General features: G+C 35.7%; 1 long non-coding RNA gene across 1 annotated transcript in view; it reads right to left on the bottom strand.

Moving 5' to 3' along the window:
- LOC112611266 overlaps positions 1–13,841 on the bottom strand; it is a 33,826-nt gene extending 19,985 nt beyond the window's left edge. The window contains exon 1 of the long non-coding RNA XR_003116622.1: positions 13,635–13,841. This is a non-coding gene — a long non-coding RNA (uncharacterized LOC112611266). The remainder of the gene's footprint in view (positions 1–13,634) is intronic.
- Between the last annotated feature and the right edge of the window lie 1,135 nt (positions 13,842–14,976).

Here is a 14,976-nt window from a genome sequence, read left to right as displayed (position 1 = left end):
GGCAGGAATTATTTTCTGCCTGTATTTACCAAGTGTGTTTATAGAAGTAGGATATTAAGGAAGGCAAAGTGTCAGGCTTCCAAAAGAATGGACATGAAAGTGACTACATCAATGGGAAACTGTATATAAAAGTTGGAAGTTCAGAGGAAAGGTCTAGACTTTTAGGAAACTGAAATATATATATTATATTTTTAATATAAACACGCACATACAAATATATATAATTTGTATATATATTTTACTTTATTTTTTGTTCCTCCTTAATAATTTAAGGATGTGGCCATAGTGATCATATTTTTCAAAAAAGATCCAATAATAAATATCTTCTTCAAAGAAGATATGTAACTTAAGTTGAAATCTACCAAAAAAAAAAAGTAACTTATTCATAGAGAGAACACTATGTATTAGTCTGTTCTCACACTGCTAATAAAGACATACCTTAGACTAGGCAATTTATAAAGGAAAGAGGTTTAATTAACTCAGAGTTCATGGCTGGGGAGGTCTCAGGAAATATACAGTCATGGCAGAAGGGAAGGCAAACACATCCTTCTTCACAACATGGCAGGAGCGAGAAGTATGAAAACCAAGTAAAGGGGGAAGTCCATTATAAAACCATCACAGGAATCACATGAGGGAAATTGTCCCCATGATTCAATTACCTCCCACTGGGTCCCACCCACAATGGAAATTATGGGAACTATAATTCAAAATGTGATTTGTGTGACAACATAGTCAAACCATATCATTCTATTCCTGGTCCCTCTCAAATATCATGTCCTCACATTTCAAAACACAGTCATGCCTTTTCAACAATCCTTTAAAGTCTCAACTCACTTCAGCATTAACTCAAAAGTCCAAGTCGAAGGTCTCATCTGAGACAAGGCAAGTCCCTTCTGCCTATGAGCCTGCAAAATCAAAAGCAAGTTAGTTACTTCCAAGATACAATGGGGGAACAGGCACTGGGCAAATACACCCACTGCAAATGGGAGAAATTGGCCAAAACAAAGAGACTACAGGGCCCATGCAAGTCTGAAATCCAATAGGATATTCATTAAACGTTAAAGTTCCAAAATTATCTCCTTTAACTCCATGTCTCACATCCAGGTCACACTGATGCAAGAGGTGGGGTCCCACAGCCTTGGGCAGCTTCCCCCCATGACTTTGCAGGGTATAGCCCCCTTTCTGGCTGCTTTCATGAACTGGCATTGAGTGCCTGTGGCTTTTCCAGATACATGGTGCAAGCCGTCAGTGGAGCTACCGTTCTGGGGTCTGAAGGATGGTGACCCCCCCCCTTACAGCTCCACTATAAAGTGCCCTTGAGAAGACTCTGTGTGGGGGTTCCAACCCCACATTTCCCTTCCACTCTACCCCAGCAGAGGTTCTCCATGAGTGCTGCACCCCTGCAGCAAACTTCTGCTGGGACATCCAGGTATTTCCATACATCCTCTGCAACCTAGGCAGAGGTTCCTAAACCTCAGTTCTTGTCTTCTTTGCACCCACAGCGCCAACACCATATGGAAGCTGCCAAGGTTTGGAGCTTACACCCTGTGACACAACGGCCCAAGCCTGGATATTGACCCCTTTTACCATGGCTGGGGCTGAAGTAGCTGGGACACAGGGCACCATGTCCTGAGACGGCACAGAGTTGGGGTGCCCTGGGCCCAGGTCATGAAAACATTTTTCCTTCTAGGCCTCCAGGCCTGTGATGGGGGAGGGGTTGCTGTGAAGGTCTCTGGCATGCCCTGGAGGCAATTTTCTTATTGTCTTGGTGGCTAACATTTGGCTCCTCATTACTTATGCAAATTTCTGCAGTGGGCCTGAATTTTTCCTCAGAAAATGGGTTTTTCTCTTCTATCGCATCATCAGGCTGCAAATTTTCCTAAATCTTATGCTCTACTTCCTCTTGAATGCTTTGCCACTTAGAAATTTCTTCCACCAGATACCTAGACCATCTCTGTCAAGTTCAAAGTTCCAGGGATCTCTAGGGCAGGGACAAAATACTGCCAGTCTCTTTGCATAGTGAGAGTGCACAGTTCCCAAGAAGTTCCTCATCTCCACCTGAGACCACCTTAGCCTGGGCTTTATTATCCATACCACCATCAGCATTTTGGTCAAAACCATTCGACAAGTCTCCGGGAAGTTCCAAATCTCCCTACATCTTCCTGTTTTCTGAACCCTCCAAGTCTAGGAAGTTCTAAACTTTCCCACATTTTCTTATCTTATTCTGAGCCCTCCAAACTATTCCAGCCGCTCATGTTATCCAGTTGTAATGTCACTTCCACATTTTTGAGTATCTTTATATCAGCACCCCACTCTCTGTGATACCAATATAGAATATTAGTCCATTCTCAAACTACTAATAAAGAGATGCCTGAAACTGGGTAATTTATAAATGAAGGAGGTTTGGTTGACTCATAGTTCAGTATGGATGGGGAGATCTCAGGAATCTTACACTCATGGCAGAAGTGAAAGCAAGCACACCCTTCTTTACATGGTGGCAGGAGAGAGAAAAATGAGAACAAATTGAAGGGGAAAGCCCCTCATAAAATCATCAGATATCATGAGAACTCACTCTCTATAATGGGAATAGCATGGGGGAAACAACCCCCAAGAGTCAATTACGCCCCACCAGGCTTCTCTCACAGCACATGGGGATTATGAGAACTATAATTTAAAATGTAATTTGGAGGTCAGGTGCAGTAGCTCTTGCCTATAATCCCAGCACTTTGGGAGACCAAGGTGGGTGGATCATGAGGTCACATGTTTGAGACCAGCCTGGTCAACATGGTGAAACCCTGTCTCTACTAAGAATACAAAAATTAGCTGGCATGGTGGCACATGCCTGTAATCCCAGCTACTGGGGAGGCTGATGCAGGAGAATTGCTTGAACCCAAGAGGCAGAGGTTGTAATGAGCCAAGATCGTACCACTGCATTCCAGCCTGAGTGACAGAGTAAGACTCCATCTCGAAAATAAATAAATAAATAATGAAATAAAATGTAATTTGGGTGGGGACACAGCCAAACCATATCATTGCATCCCTAGGCCCACCAAAATTTCATGTCCTCACTTTTTAAAACACAATCATGCCTTTTCAACAGTCCTTTAAAGTCTCAACTCATTTTGGCATTAACTCAAAAGTCCAAGTCCAAGGTCAGACATGCCAAGTCCCTTCCGCCTATGAGCCCACAGAATCAAAAGCAAGTTAGTTACTTCCTAGATACAATGGAGGAACAGGCATTGGTCAAATACACATACTATGGGAGAAATTTGGCAAAACAAGAGACTACAGGCCCCATTCAGGTCTAAAATTCAAAAAGGCAGTCATTAAAATTTAAAGTTCCAAAATGATCTCATTTGACTCCATGTCGCACATCCAGGTCACACTAATGCAAGAGGTGGGCTCCCATGGCCTTGGGCACTGGGAAATTTATAAAGGAAAGAGATTTAATTGACTAATAATAGTTCAGCATACCTGGCGAGGCTTCAGGAAATTTATAATCATGGTGAAAGCAGATGTGAACATGTCCTTCTTCACATGGCAGCAGTAGAGAGAAGAATGAGAACTGAGAAAATGGGGATGCCCCTTATAAAGCCATCAGATCTCATGAGAACTTACTCACTCTCTTGAGAATAGCATGGGGGAACCACCCCCATGATTAATTATCTTCCACCGGTCCCTCCAATGACAAGTGGGGATTATGGGTACTACAATTCAAGATGACTTGGGTGAGGCCACAGCCAAGCCATATCACACTAATATTCACTAACAACTGTGTTTGTTATCTTCTTGCCTGGAAAATGTCAATCCCATGTATTTCACTGATGATTATTAAGTGGAGCTGGAGATCTGATTTCTGGATGCAAAGAGAAAGGCATGTGCAGTCTCCAAGTCTGGCCTCTAAAGTGCACATTGCACAGTCCTCTTTTCTCACCCCATTTGCCCTCTCTGATGCAGGAGAGCTAGTGGAAAAATCTGGGGATTGATGGACAAAGAAACCACAGGATGGAAAGAATCCTGTTTGTCATCTTTCACTGGACATCAATATAAGATAAACAGCAATCTTTGCTGTGTTAAGCTGCCAAGATTTTGGGGTGGAGGTGGTTGTTTCTTACATCCTCGGGTGGTACACACTTGGAATAAATAAGATTATATATGAAGAAGCAAGTGATAAGTTTTGGTCAGAATGAGGAGGAAAGGGAACCCCTACACCGTTACGGAAATGTACCTTGTAATAGCCATTGTGGAAAACAGTATAAAAATTCCTCAAAAAATTTAAAAAACTCCAATGATCCAGCAATCCTACTACTGGGTATATATTCAAAAGATAATAAATCAATATGTTGAAGAGAAAACATCTCTTTCATATTCATTGCAGCATTATTCAAAATTTCTGAGATATAAAAACAACGTGGGTATCTCTAGGCAGATAAACGGATAAAGAAAATGTGGTGTGTATATATACACACATATATACACACACAAACACACACACACGTGATGGAATAATATTCAGACTCAAAAAACAAAACAATTCTGTCATTTACAAAATCATGGGTGAAACTGAAGGACATTATACTAAGTTAAATAAGCCAGAAATAGAAAGAAAAATACTGCATGATGCCACTTGTATGTGGAATCTAAAACAACAAAAAAAAGGTTTAAAACATAGAGACAGAGAATGAAACAATGGTTAACAGGGGCAGGGAGGGAAGGGAATTAGGAATGTGGAGATATAAGTCACAAGGTAAAAGTTTCAGTGATGTGGGTTGGATAAGTCTGAAGATTAAATCTATAAATAAATACTACAGTTTAAAATATTGTATACCTGAGATTTGCTAAGAGAAGATTTTAGGTGCTCTTACCACACACATTCACTTTCACCCCCCTACATATACACACACAGTTACTATGTGAGCTAATGGATTTGTCTATTGCATGATTTAAAATTTCACTATGTATATGTGTATCAAAACTTCATGTTGTACACATTAAATGTATGTGATTCAAAAATAATAAAGGCATGCCTATGTAGTGTTCATGGTGGTGCAAACTGGTGCTAACAATGTGGCAATATTGCTGAAAACCTTGCAAAAGTGCCTTTGCCCTTTGATCAGTTATATATTTTTAGAAATTTTTGGTAAAGGATAAAATCAGATATGTATCTAAGGTTTTAGCTCCAAGTCATTCACCTCAGATAGTTATAAATCTTCTTATAGCACAAAAAATATAATGTCCAATAAAAAACTGGCTGACTAAAAAAAGAAAATAAAGCCTTTAAGATTACATCTTATTCTGAAATACGTTTTGAAAACATGTACAAATACTGCATAAATAATCACTGTAATGGTTTTGTTTATATTAATTTGCTTTGCTTAAACATATTAGTGCAGTTATTGTTTTTGCAGCTATGAATAATGAAATCCTTAGAAAAACTATATTTGAATTGTAAAACAGAAAGAGCAAGGTAGACAAAAACCAATATAGCAGATTTTCCAGGAACAAATTTATACAAATATACAAAATAATCAATATAGAACCATGGCTCTATATTTTGTATAATATAACACTAATTATAACTATTAACAGTCATTTTATTTGTGATGTAGTTTTTAGTACTTTCTTTGCAATATGCAATTTTCCGTAAGAACAACCTTATGGGTTCTTGTGTTATTTAACGTTGGAAGAGTGCTTTCACAGTCTGAATATGTGGGCCTCTCTCCCGTCATTTTCGGTAGTAAAGTGAAATCATTTTCAGTTTCCAGTGAATTCACTACTCTCTTAATTGCCCCCTGAGGAGCAAAGTGTCAGCAAGAACTTCTACCGAATCTTGAATAATGATTAAAAATGGAGAAACCAAGGCAGCTACAGAAAAGGTCACTGTATAATCTCCTCTTATTGAAACAAATAGATTTAATGGAAGTACTCCATCTTTTCGGTAGATATTGGTGACTTTTCTCAGTCTTGAAGAAAAGATCCCTTCCAATTTTATTACACTGAATTAAATGCTATCTTTATGAGTTTCTTCTTTTCAATAGTAATGGGATGAGAGTCTTTAACTTTCATTTTTTTCATCATGAAAATTAACTTAAATAAGGCTTAATTGTACTTTATCAAAGACTAGAAAAATATTCATTTCCACAGAAAAAGATATTTGTGTTCTCTTTTAGTTTCAGAGCTTAGGAATAAAGCCTGCTCAGCCTCTGAAAATAGCTGCCCACATTCCACTGTTTTGAGTGTGATTGAATACACACTCTTTTCCTTTAATATTTAGAAAATGTTTTCTATTGCAGAAAATGTAATTAACATTAAATTGTAGACAGTCTATTACAGGAAAAGTTACCAAGTATACCTTACTCAAAATTCATATTTATAGATGAGAATTAGATTGAGTAATTGTAGAGTCCCCTAAATAATAATGATCATAATAATGACATTGTCAACAGCCAATATACTTTCTGGATCCTAACAATCTTCTGGCCAATCTGATAAACACTTTTTGCACGTAATCAACTAATTTAATCCCCATATGTCTTTTACATATCAGTTTGTTACTCCCATTTTAGAGGGAGCAAACTGATTTTTATCAAGGTTAAATAATTTTTCTAGATCCCACAGTAGGCAAACTAAACTCTAAAATCATGGTTCAGGTATTTGAGGAAATTCATGAAATTTAGAGGCTGAAAAATATAGAACTTAAATTTTTTCATAATAAAAGCTACTCATTGTGAAAAAATATTTGCCTGTGAACATATATATTTGTGCTTTGGGCACTGTAAACTTTAAGCTAACTGTATAAAAAAAATTTCTGAGAGGCAAATAATGTCTACAGAAAAAAATGTTTGCAGTAATGGTGTCATTTTACAGTATTTTACAAACTAGCAGTCCTTTCATTTGAGGTTTAGTATGCTTAAATCTAAAAACCAAAATGGAATTCTGTAAAATAATTCTATATAAATTAGCTTACTTTAGTTCACTAAGATTTTACTGATTGCTTTGTTTTATAAGGAAAATAAACTCATATATGAAGTTCTGGCTCATAATTCCTCAAGAGATTTGCTTAAAAAAATTGTTCAAAAGAGTGTGCTTAAAGTTTGGTTTACTTAGATATGGTGAAAATAATTTAAAATCAAAACACTTCATATGTAATAATAGTTATAAGAGTCCCAATGTTAAGAGAAGCAAATCTATTTAAAACTTGTATATATTTTTCATATGTTAAACAAGCTTAGAAAATCATACTATAAAATTAATTCATATGGCTTAACTTGGTTATAAATTTACCTTTTTAACAAAATTGAGTTTTATTCTCTTGCATTAAGACAATACATGATCTTTCAGATAATTGTGAGCAGTTAAAAATATGTAAGCCCCAAGTATGTATCTTAAATACATAATATATATTACAGATTATAAATATGTATATACATAATTTTGTAATGCTTATTTTAAATATTCTAAAGTTAGCATATGTTGATGTAACTAGTTTCTAAATATATCAATAGTAATTTTCTAGTTTTTCAATGTCCCATAAATTATTTAGCCAGTCTCTCCTTGTTTGGATATTTAGAGAGCATCATTTGATGCTATTGGGGAAAAGTCTAAGACATTTTTCTACACTGAGCAAAATAAATTTTAGGAAAAGCTTAATGGTAAAGCAAATGTGTTGTTGAGATAGTATCTTATATCTAAGATTAGTCAAATGACTAAAATTGTATCATCCCTTTTTACATCCATATGTTTAAAAGGGCCAAGAGGAAACTTCCTAATGTATGAAATTGTACTTGTAAATGTTATCTCTCTTTGGCCGCTTTCATTTCCCTGATTAACACTCTCTTACAGGTGGAACGGACTATCACTTACAAAAAAGCCTGAGGCTTGAAATCCATGTTTCTTTGAATGTCAGATTGAGTTTATTCCTCAAACGTATGGTTTCTTATTTCGATGAGAATATATACTTACATTAGTCACACAAAATTCTTACTATGATTTTTAATTGTCTCTTTGTTTTGACAGGCCAGAATAACAAATTCGGGTTGATTTGTACCAGTTATTCTACAGAATCTTATCTCTAAGAAACCTTCTCTACCTCCTAAATTTTAACTTTGTTCATCTCCTTAATATTTATAGAAAGCCATGCTTCCATTCTGCCACATTGTGTAAATAGACATAAAATATTTCTTGCTCAGGCACAGTGGCTCATGCCTGTAATTCCAGCACTTTAGGAGGCCTAGGTGGGCGAATCACAAGGTCAGGAGTTTGAGACCTGCCTGGCCAACATTGTGAAACCCCGTCTCTACTAAAAATACAAAAATTAGCTGAGCGCGATGGCGGGTGCCTGTAATTCCAGCTACTAGGGAAGCTCAGGCAGAAGAATTGCTTGAACCTGGGAGGCAGAGGTTGCAGTGAGCTGAGATTGTGCCACTGCACTCTAGCCCAGGCAACAGTGCGAGACTCTATTTAAAAAAAAAAAAAACAAACAAACAAACAAAAAAAAAACCCAATAAAATGTCTTACATAGTCAATAAATATGTGTATCAAAAATTGATATTTTAAAAACTATCATAAAATTTCTAATTTAAGTTATATTTTAAAATCATAGGATAAAAAATTCTCTACTAGGTTGATTTATTTAGGCAATATAGTAGATATTTGCCTTTATGTGTTGTCTAGTGTATACAGTACTCATATTTCACAAAGGTATCAAGTTTCATTCGAGGGAAGTTGTTTCTTTCTGGTTCTGTGTTGTGTTTGGTAACTATCCCATTTTTTATCCTTCCTCTACGGAATCACAAAAGTGCCAGATCCTTCCCCTCCTCAATTTCCAGGAAAATAAATGATAGATGGGAAGTGGTGGGGGAGAGGGGTCGTAGTAATGCCCAGCACATGCTGTCTCCCAGGTCTGAATTTTGATTAAGCGGCTAAGGATAAGGTAAGACTCATCCCTAAGTCTTAAAGTAAGACTTAAGGTAAGACTTCAAGTAAGACTCATCCCTGAGTCTTACCAGTGGCTGTGATGGCAACGTTCAATGCAGCTGTCAGATAATTGCTATTTGCAACATGAATCAATAATTTGAAAGAGATCATACATTCTTAGCCCTTGGTTGTAATTTATGACCTCTAGTTTATAGAAATAGTGCAGATAATTATAGTGTTAATTCATCACAGTAATGTAATATTACTTAAGACTTACCTTAGGCTATTTTCCCTGACAACTATTTTGCATGCACTATCTCACTACCTATATTGCGCAGTGTTTGAAATAGTATTTAACTCTCTAAGGGCATGCACACTTGGGTTCATAGCTCTAAATCTAGAGTTCTAGCTCTCAACCCTTCACTGTCCTATCTATTGTCAACCTATTTAGTTTCTTATCTATTATTTTCAACTCATGCAACATCTCTTGAGGACTTCATTTCTATGAGACAGGGCACTATACACTGGATTTACACAGTTTAATTTGATATTATCCCTGCCTTAGTTGCAGTTTATTAAGAAGAGACCGACATTTCAGCAATGAAGTGAAATTGAATATGGTACTCACCATGATAGATGTCAGGGATAGGAAGAGGATTAATTAAAGATAATGGTTGGTTCACGGATCAGGGTCAGAATAGGATTTACAGCAAAGTGGCCTGCTAACACTTTAAAGATTATGAGGTATTTTGTGGCAGCCAAAATACAGGAGAGATTTTAAGAAGAGGTAACACCTTGACTAAATTTTTGTAGCAAGGAAACAAAGTGCCATATGTTAGAAATGGAATTTAGATTGTCCTGAATAGAGAGAGGGGAAATACCTATGTGGGAAACAGCACGTGAAAGTTTGAAACGTGGGCAAAGGCCAGATCATGGAAGGTATCAAAGGTCATGATAACAATTTACACTATTTTGCTGCATTTAATAATAATATGAAGATGTTTTTGAAAATAGATAATAAAAGGATCAATTAGAAATTTTGGAAGGTGTGTTTATATTTCAATTATATACTGAAAATATTATAAAATTATGATTAATCTTTGCAACGGTAGCCAATATTATATCTAGTGCATTATGACTTACAAATTCTAAGAGATTTAATGTAGATCCACTCCAAGGAACTAAGAGCTTTTAAATGATGTATACTATTGCTTTTTATTCAAACTGTTGTGTCTTTCTGAGATGTAGAATTAGCTCTGGGTACATCGTTTGTAGAGATTTGTCTTGACAATGTTTTCATCTTCTGCATTCTCTGAAGTGCCCTCTCCCTCATCGTACCTTGTTTTCCCAAAATTCCTTTTGTAGTTCAATGATACTTTTAAGCATTATCCACATATAATTCTCTTGGGACATGGGTTACTCCCCAGTGGCAGCAATCACAATAAAAAAAAAAAAAAAACTTAGGTTAACAGAGGCTATGTTTATTGGGGCTTTCTTTGTTTTTGTTTGTTTGTTTGTTCTGAGACAAAGTCTCACTCTGTCGCCCAGGCTGGAATGCAGTGATGCAATCTCAGCTCACTGCAACCTCCACCTCCCAGACTCATGCAATTCTCATGCCTCAGCCTCTCTAGTAGCTTGGATTACAGGTGCCTGCCACTATGCCCGGCTAATTTTCTGCGTATTTAGTAGAGACAGGATTTCACCATCTTGGCCAGTCTGGTCTCGAACTCCTGACCTCAAACCATCTGCCCTCCTCGCTCTCACAAAGTGCTGAGATTACAGGCAGGAGCCACCATGCCTGACCAAATCTATGTTAATATAGTATCTCCATCTGAGTTTTATTATTTGGATAACCTAAAAAGTGGCCTTAATTGTTGAAATTTGAGTTGCAGCACGTGATTTGGTAAGTTGTGACCTTATTAATAAGAATTTTTCAGCAGCAATTAAGAGTGTAGACATCTCCTGAATATTGTATTGAATCGTTTAAGGCTCCACAGTTTTCTGAGATTTATTATGCATCATACTTCACTGTCCTTAAAAAATTTCTTCCAATTTCTCAGTATTAGTCATGGTATTTTCTTGATGTAAAAAGTGTCCGAAAAACAGAGATTGAAAGAATAAATAAAATTAAAAAGTGTCAGAAAAACAGGGCATGAAAGAATAAATAAAACAAAACAGTACTTCAGAAACACGCAAGCAGCATAACACTTCCCATTACTGGTCCTCTTGTTCTTCAAGATCTATTTATTAGCTCCCTGCCTCTGCATTTAGAGTAGAATGAGAACTAAATATCTTAAAAAATGGAAAATAAAATGAAAAACATGAAGTCCAAGATAAAAAAAAGGTAACTGCAGTGTGAATTCATCTTTCCTCCTTGTGGTTTACTTCAGTTGCCACTAAATTGAGTGCTTGTACTGCAAATAACCTCCTCATTCTTTATCCCTTATAGATATGGTCTGTACCTTTTGGGAGCATTGTGAAAATAATATTTATGTTGGGAAAGTAATCTGCTTTGACATTACAGAACCAAAGCATTTTTGATGAGCACCAAGGGTATGTCTTTCTATAGGAATTTTGTTACAATATGTATCGTTAGAAAATCACTAGGATATTTTCTCATAAGTTCAAGGTAAAACCATTTATTATATTTACCAGTTTACATATATCTAGTTAGATGTATGATTCATAACTTGATGACAATAGGAGTAAAACATATCACTAAAGAACTAGATAACTTTTGTACAGCATAACCACATTTTGATATTATTAGGTCTTTTAAAGATTTGTTCCCTCTCGTTTTTTATATTCATTTATGCTGCTCAGATCAAACCAAGTAGGACATTTGCTGCTCATTTACTAAGGAAGAAGAAATTTTAACAACTTGCTAAGTGTCGAGTTCCATTAAGTGACCCTAGGACTCCTTAGAATTGAAGAGGCTCCAAAAAAAGAATATAGCATCCCGCTTTGATAAGCAACCTAGAATTTTTAAAAAGAGACTTTTACTTATAAATTGTTGCAGGTTTTATTTAGTTTACAGTGTTGAAATACTATTTGTATTTCGAAGTGTTGTATACAGTCCTGTAACAGGTACATTTACTAAAAATCAGTCCTTCAAGATGTTATACAGTCTTAAGCCATAAACTAACTGCTGTGCTCCAAACTTGCTACCAAAAAATAAATAAGTAAAATAAAATAAGACCCAATTATCCTCCTTTACATTTGAGGTTTTAATTTCAGAAATATTTCATTCAGATTACTTAGTGGAGAAAAAAAAATCCAATTTGTAACTCTACTAGGACAAAATGTGATTTTACTTTTCACACGTTTGCATGGTAGCAAGATCTCGCCAACAATGCTGATAATGCCAGACAGTGCATATCCCAAAAGCCAGGACAGCTTAGTGCATCAGAATCTCACATTTTCTTAAGGTAGTTTTTCCCAGAAAGTGATCATTATTGCCTTGTGTTCTGCTCAGGGACCATGAAGTCCTTCAAGAACGTAGCTAGGTCTGATTGACTGTTATATCATTGACAGTAATCATAAATGGTATGTAAAGGTGTGTTGAATAACACAGTATTTGCTTTTTTTTGACTTTTGTAATCCAGAAATACATGAATGCCTTAAAAGTAATTTTTCTAATGAATGCATAAACTCATCAGTATGATTATTTGTGTAAGTTACTAATTTACTTTTTAAAATATTTTATTTATCCATTGAAAATATATATTTTTAAACAATCGCTTATATAATTTACACATTATTAATTTGATTGATAGAAACATACTCCTTAGGGAACCTTTTGTTCACACTCATTTATTGTCCAAAATATAATAAATATTTATAAGTAACATTTCTCTGATAGGAAATATTGATAAATATTTTTAAGACATTCTTTTATTCTGTAGGTCATTTAATTATATTTCACATGGAAAATGCCTTTAGTTCCAAGACACATACCTGACAAGTAAACAGTTTTAATCTGATCTTTTTTAGCTACATTTATTAGAATTCAGAATTGGAATAGTCTAAGATTTCCTATGTCTATTACGGCTATTCTCTACCCTGACTTCTCTCAGAGTTCAACTGGTCTTAGATTTAATTCAGCTTTTCATATTCCCATCATTTTACTGTCAAAGTAGGCTGACAGATTCATTGTATCTAGATATATGCAGACTTGGTGCAAGGCACAGACGGAAAGGATCTGGACTGATGCATTCAGCTATCAGGCACCTTCTATGCACTGCTGAACAACCCATTCCAAGCAGGGTTCAATGACATGATTCATTGAGAGTTTGGCCCACCCAGGAATGGGGGCAAAGCAAAAAATGACAATATTTTTAACAATATTTCAGGAAGACAATTGTTGAAATGAAATACTCAAATCAGTTTCTTTGAATTCATCCCAGTGGATTGGTGACAGGTAGAATGCTGCTCTAATGAATTAGGGGAAAGTGATGGTTGCTTGAACTAGATTGATGTGGTGGAGACACAGAGAAGAGAAATTGGAGAGCTATTGAGGAGAAAAATCAATAGGACTCGACCAATTGATTACGCAGGTTAAGCGAGAAAAGAGTCAATGATGACTTTTAGATTTTATATAAATTTTCATCCATAATTATCCATAAAATTGTCTGACAAAACAAAATTATATACTCAGTAGAACCTGAAATATAGCTCTTGTGCTTCAGTAAAATTCTGTTCACTATAATGCAACTTACAATAATGTGAAATGTTGGAAACAGGAGTACTACTGGATTATCAAGGAGTCAGTCTTCTGAAAGAGTTCGAATAGTTTCCTAAAGAGTAAATAAGGCGTGAATGATGTTGGGGCTATTCTGGTACAAGTGAGTCAGGTAATAAAGGCAGGGCCATTTGCTATCATGTACTATCCACTCACATTCACATCGAGTGCTCACAGGAGTGTCTTCAACTCTGAATGTACAGGATGCTGTGTTTCAGTCTCAAAGTTCTGATACAGTGTTTTAGTCTCAAAATCCTGTCTCTGAACACTTTTGCAGTCTTAAAGAATATTGACAGCCTCCAAACCATTGGTTTTTTAAATATTATGTCTCTTTATATTTCCCGTATTTAAAATTAAAACCACACACAAACACACACGCACGAACACACACACACACACACACACACACACACATTATTATGTATTCAGTCAGAGCGGTGACATCTCTCACCATGTAGCCTCAAAGAAACTCCACTGTACCTATGTGAGAGAAAGACAGTAGAAAAATTCACATGGCAAGCAGGTTAGTATGAAATCAGCACAATCCTTTAAAAGGATGGCATGGATCATCAGGCATCCCCACACAATACTAAAAGGATGGCATGGATCATCAGGCATCCCCACACAACACTTTGAGAACCACTGCTGCAGTATTAATAAAATGAATGGTATTTATTGACCATCTACTGTGTATGACAGAATATGCTAGAGCCTAGTCATATATTGTTATTCGATTTTCAATAGCTTAGAGAATATTATTTTCATATAACATTTGGGCAATTGATGTCTAATGAGACAAATGTTATTTGTCTAATGTAATGTTAGATAGGAAAAGAATTTCAAAGCCAGATCAATCTGCATCCAGAATCCATCTTTCCCTTATATGTTATAATTTTACCAAGTAACAGTTAGTCAAATGGTATTTTTTAGGAATAATTATGAAAATTGCATTGGGAAAAAATGTTGCCAGTACAAGATCTCTAAGGTTTCCTGCATATGTTTTTTTTCTGCTTCTTATGTAAGTGTCCAGTACTTTTTGGGATCAAAAAATCAAGTAATTAACTAGGCATCTGGAACTGACATACTTAGTTTTGTCTAACTAGTGGAGGTTTATATATGAGAGTTTCTTCATAAATTTATTTCAAATTTCACTTACTTTTGTGATAAAAACTCATTTTTATAGAATCACATGTTACAACCCCCAAGTTGAAAATCCAGGAGTGTGTGTTTGTATATGTGTGTATATTTTTTAAACTCAATAGAGAAAAATATAGTTTAAAATGTATTCTAAAATACTGGTAATAATGCTAATATAAGAC

The sequence above is a fragment of the Theropithecus gelada genome, chromosome 18, assembly GCF_003255815.1.
Source record: "Theropithecus gelada isolate Dixy chromosome 18, Tgel_1.0, whole genome shotgun sequence".
Classification (NCBI taxonomy): Eukaryota; Metazoa; Chordata; class Mammalia; order Primates; family Cercopithecidae; genus Theropithecus; species Theropithecus gelada.
Note: the sequence above shows the minus strand (reverse complement) of the source record. Positions and strands in the feature narration are given on the sequence as shown.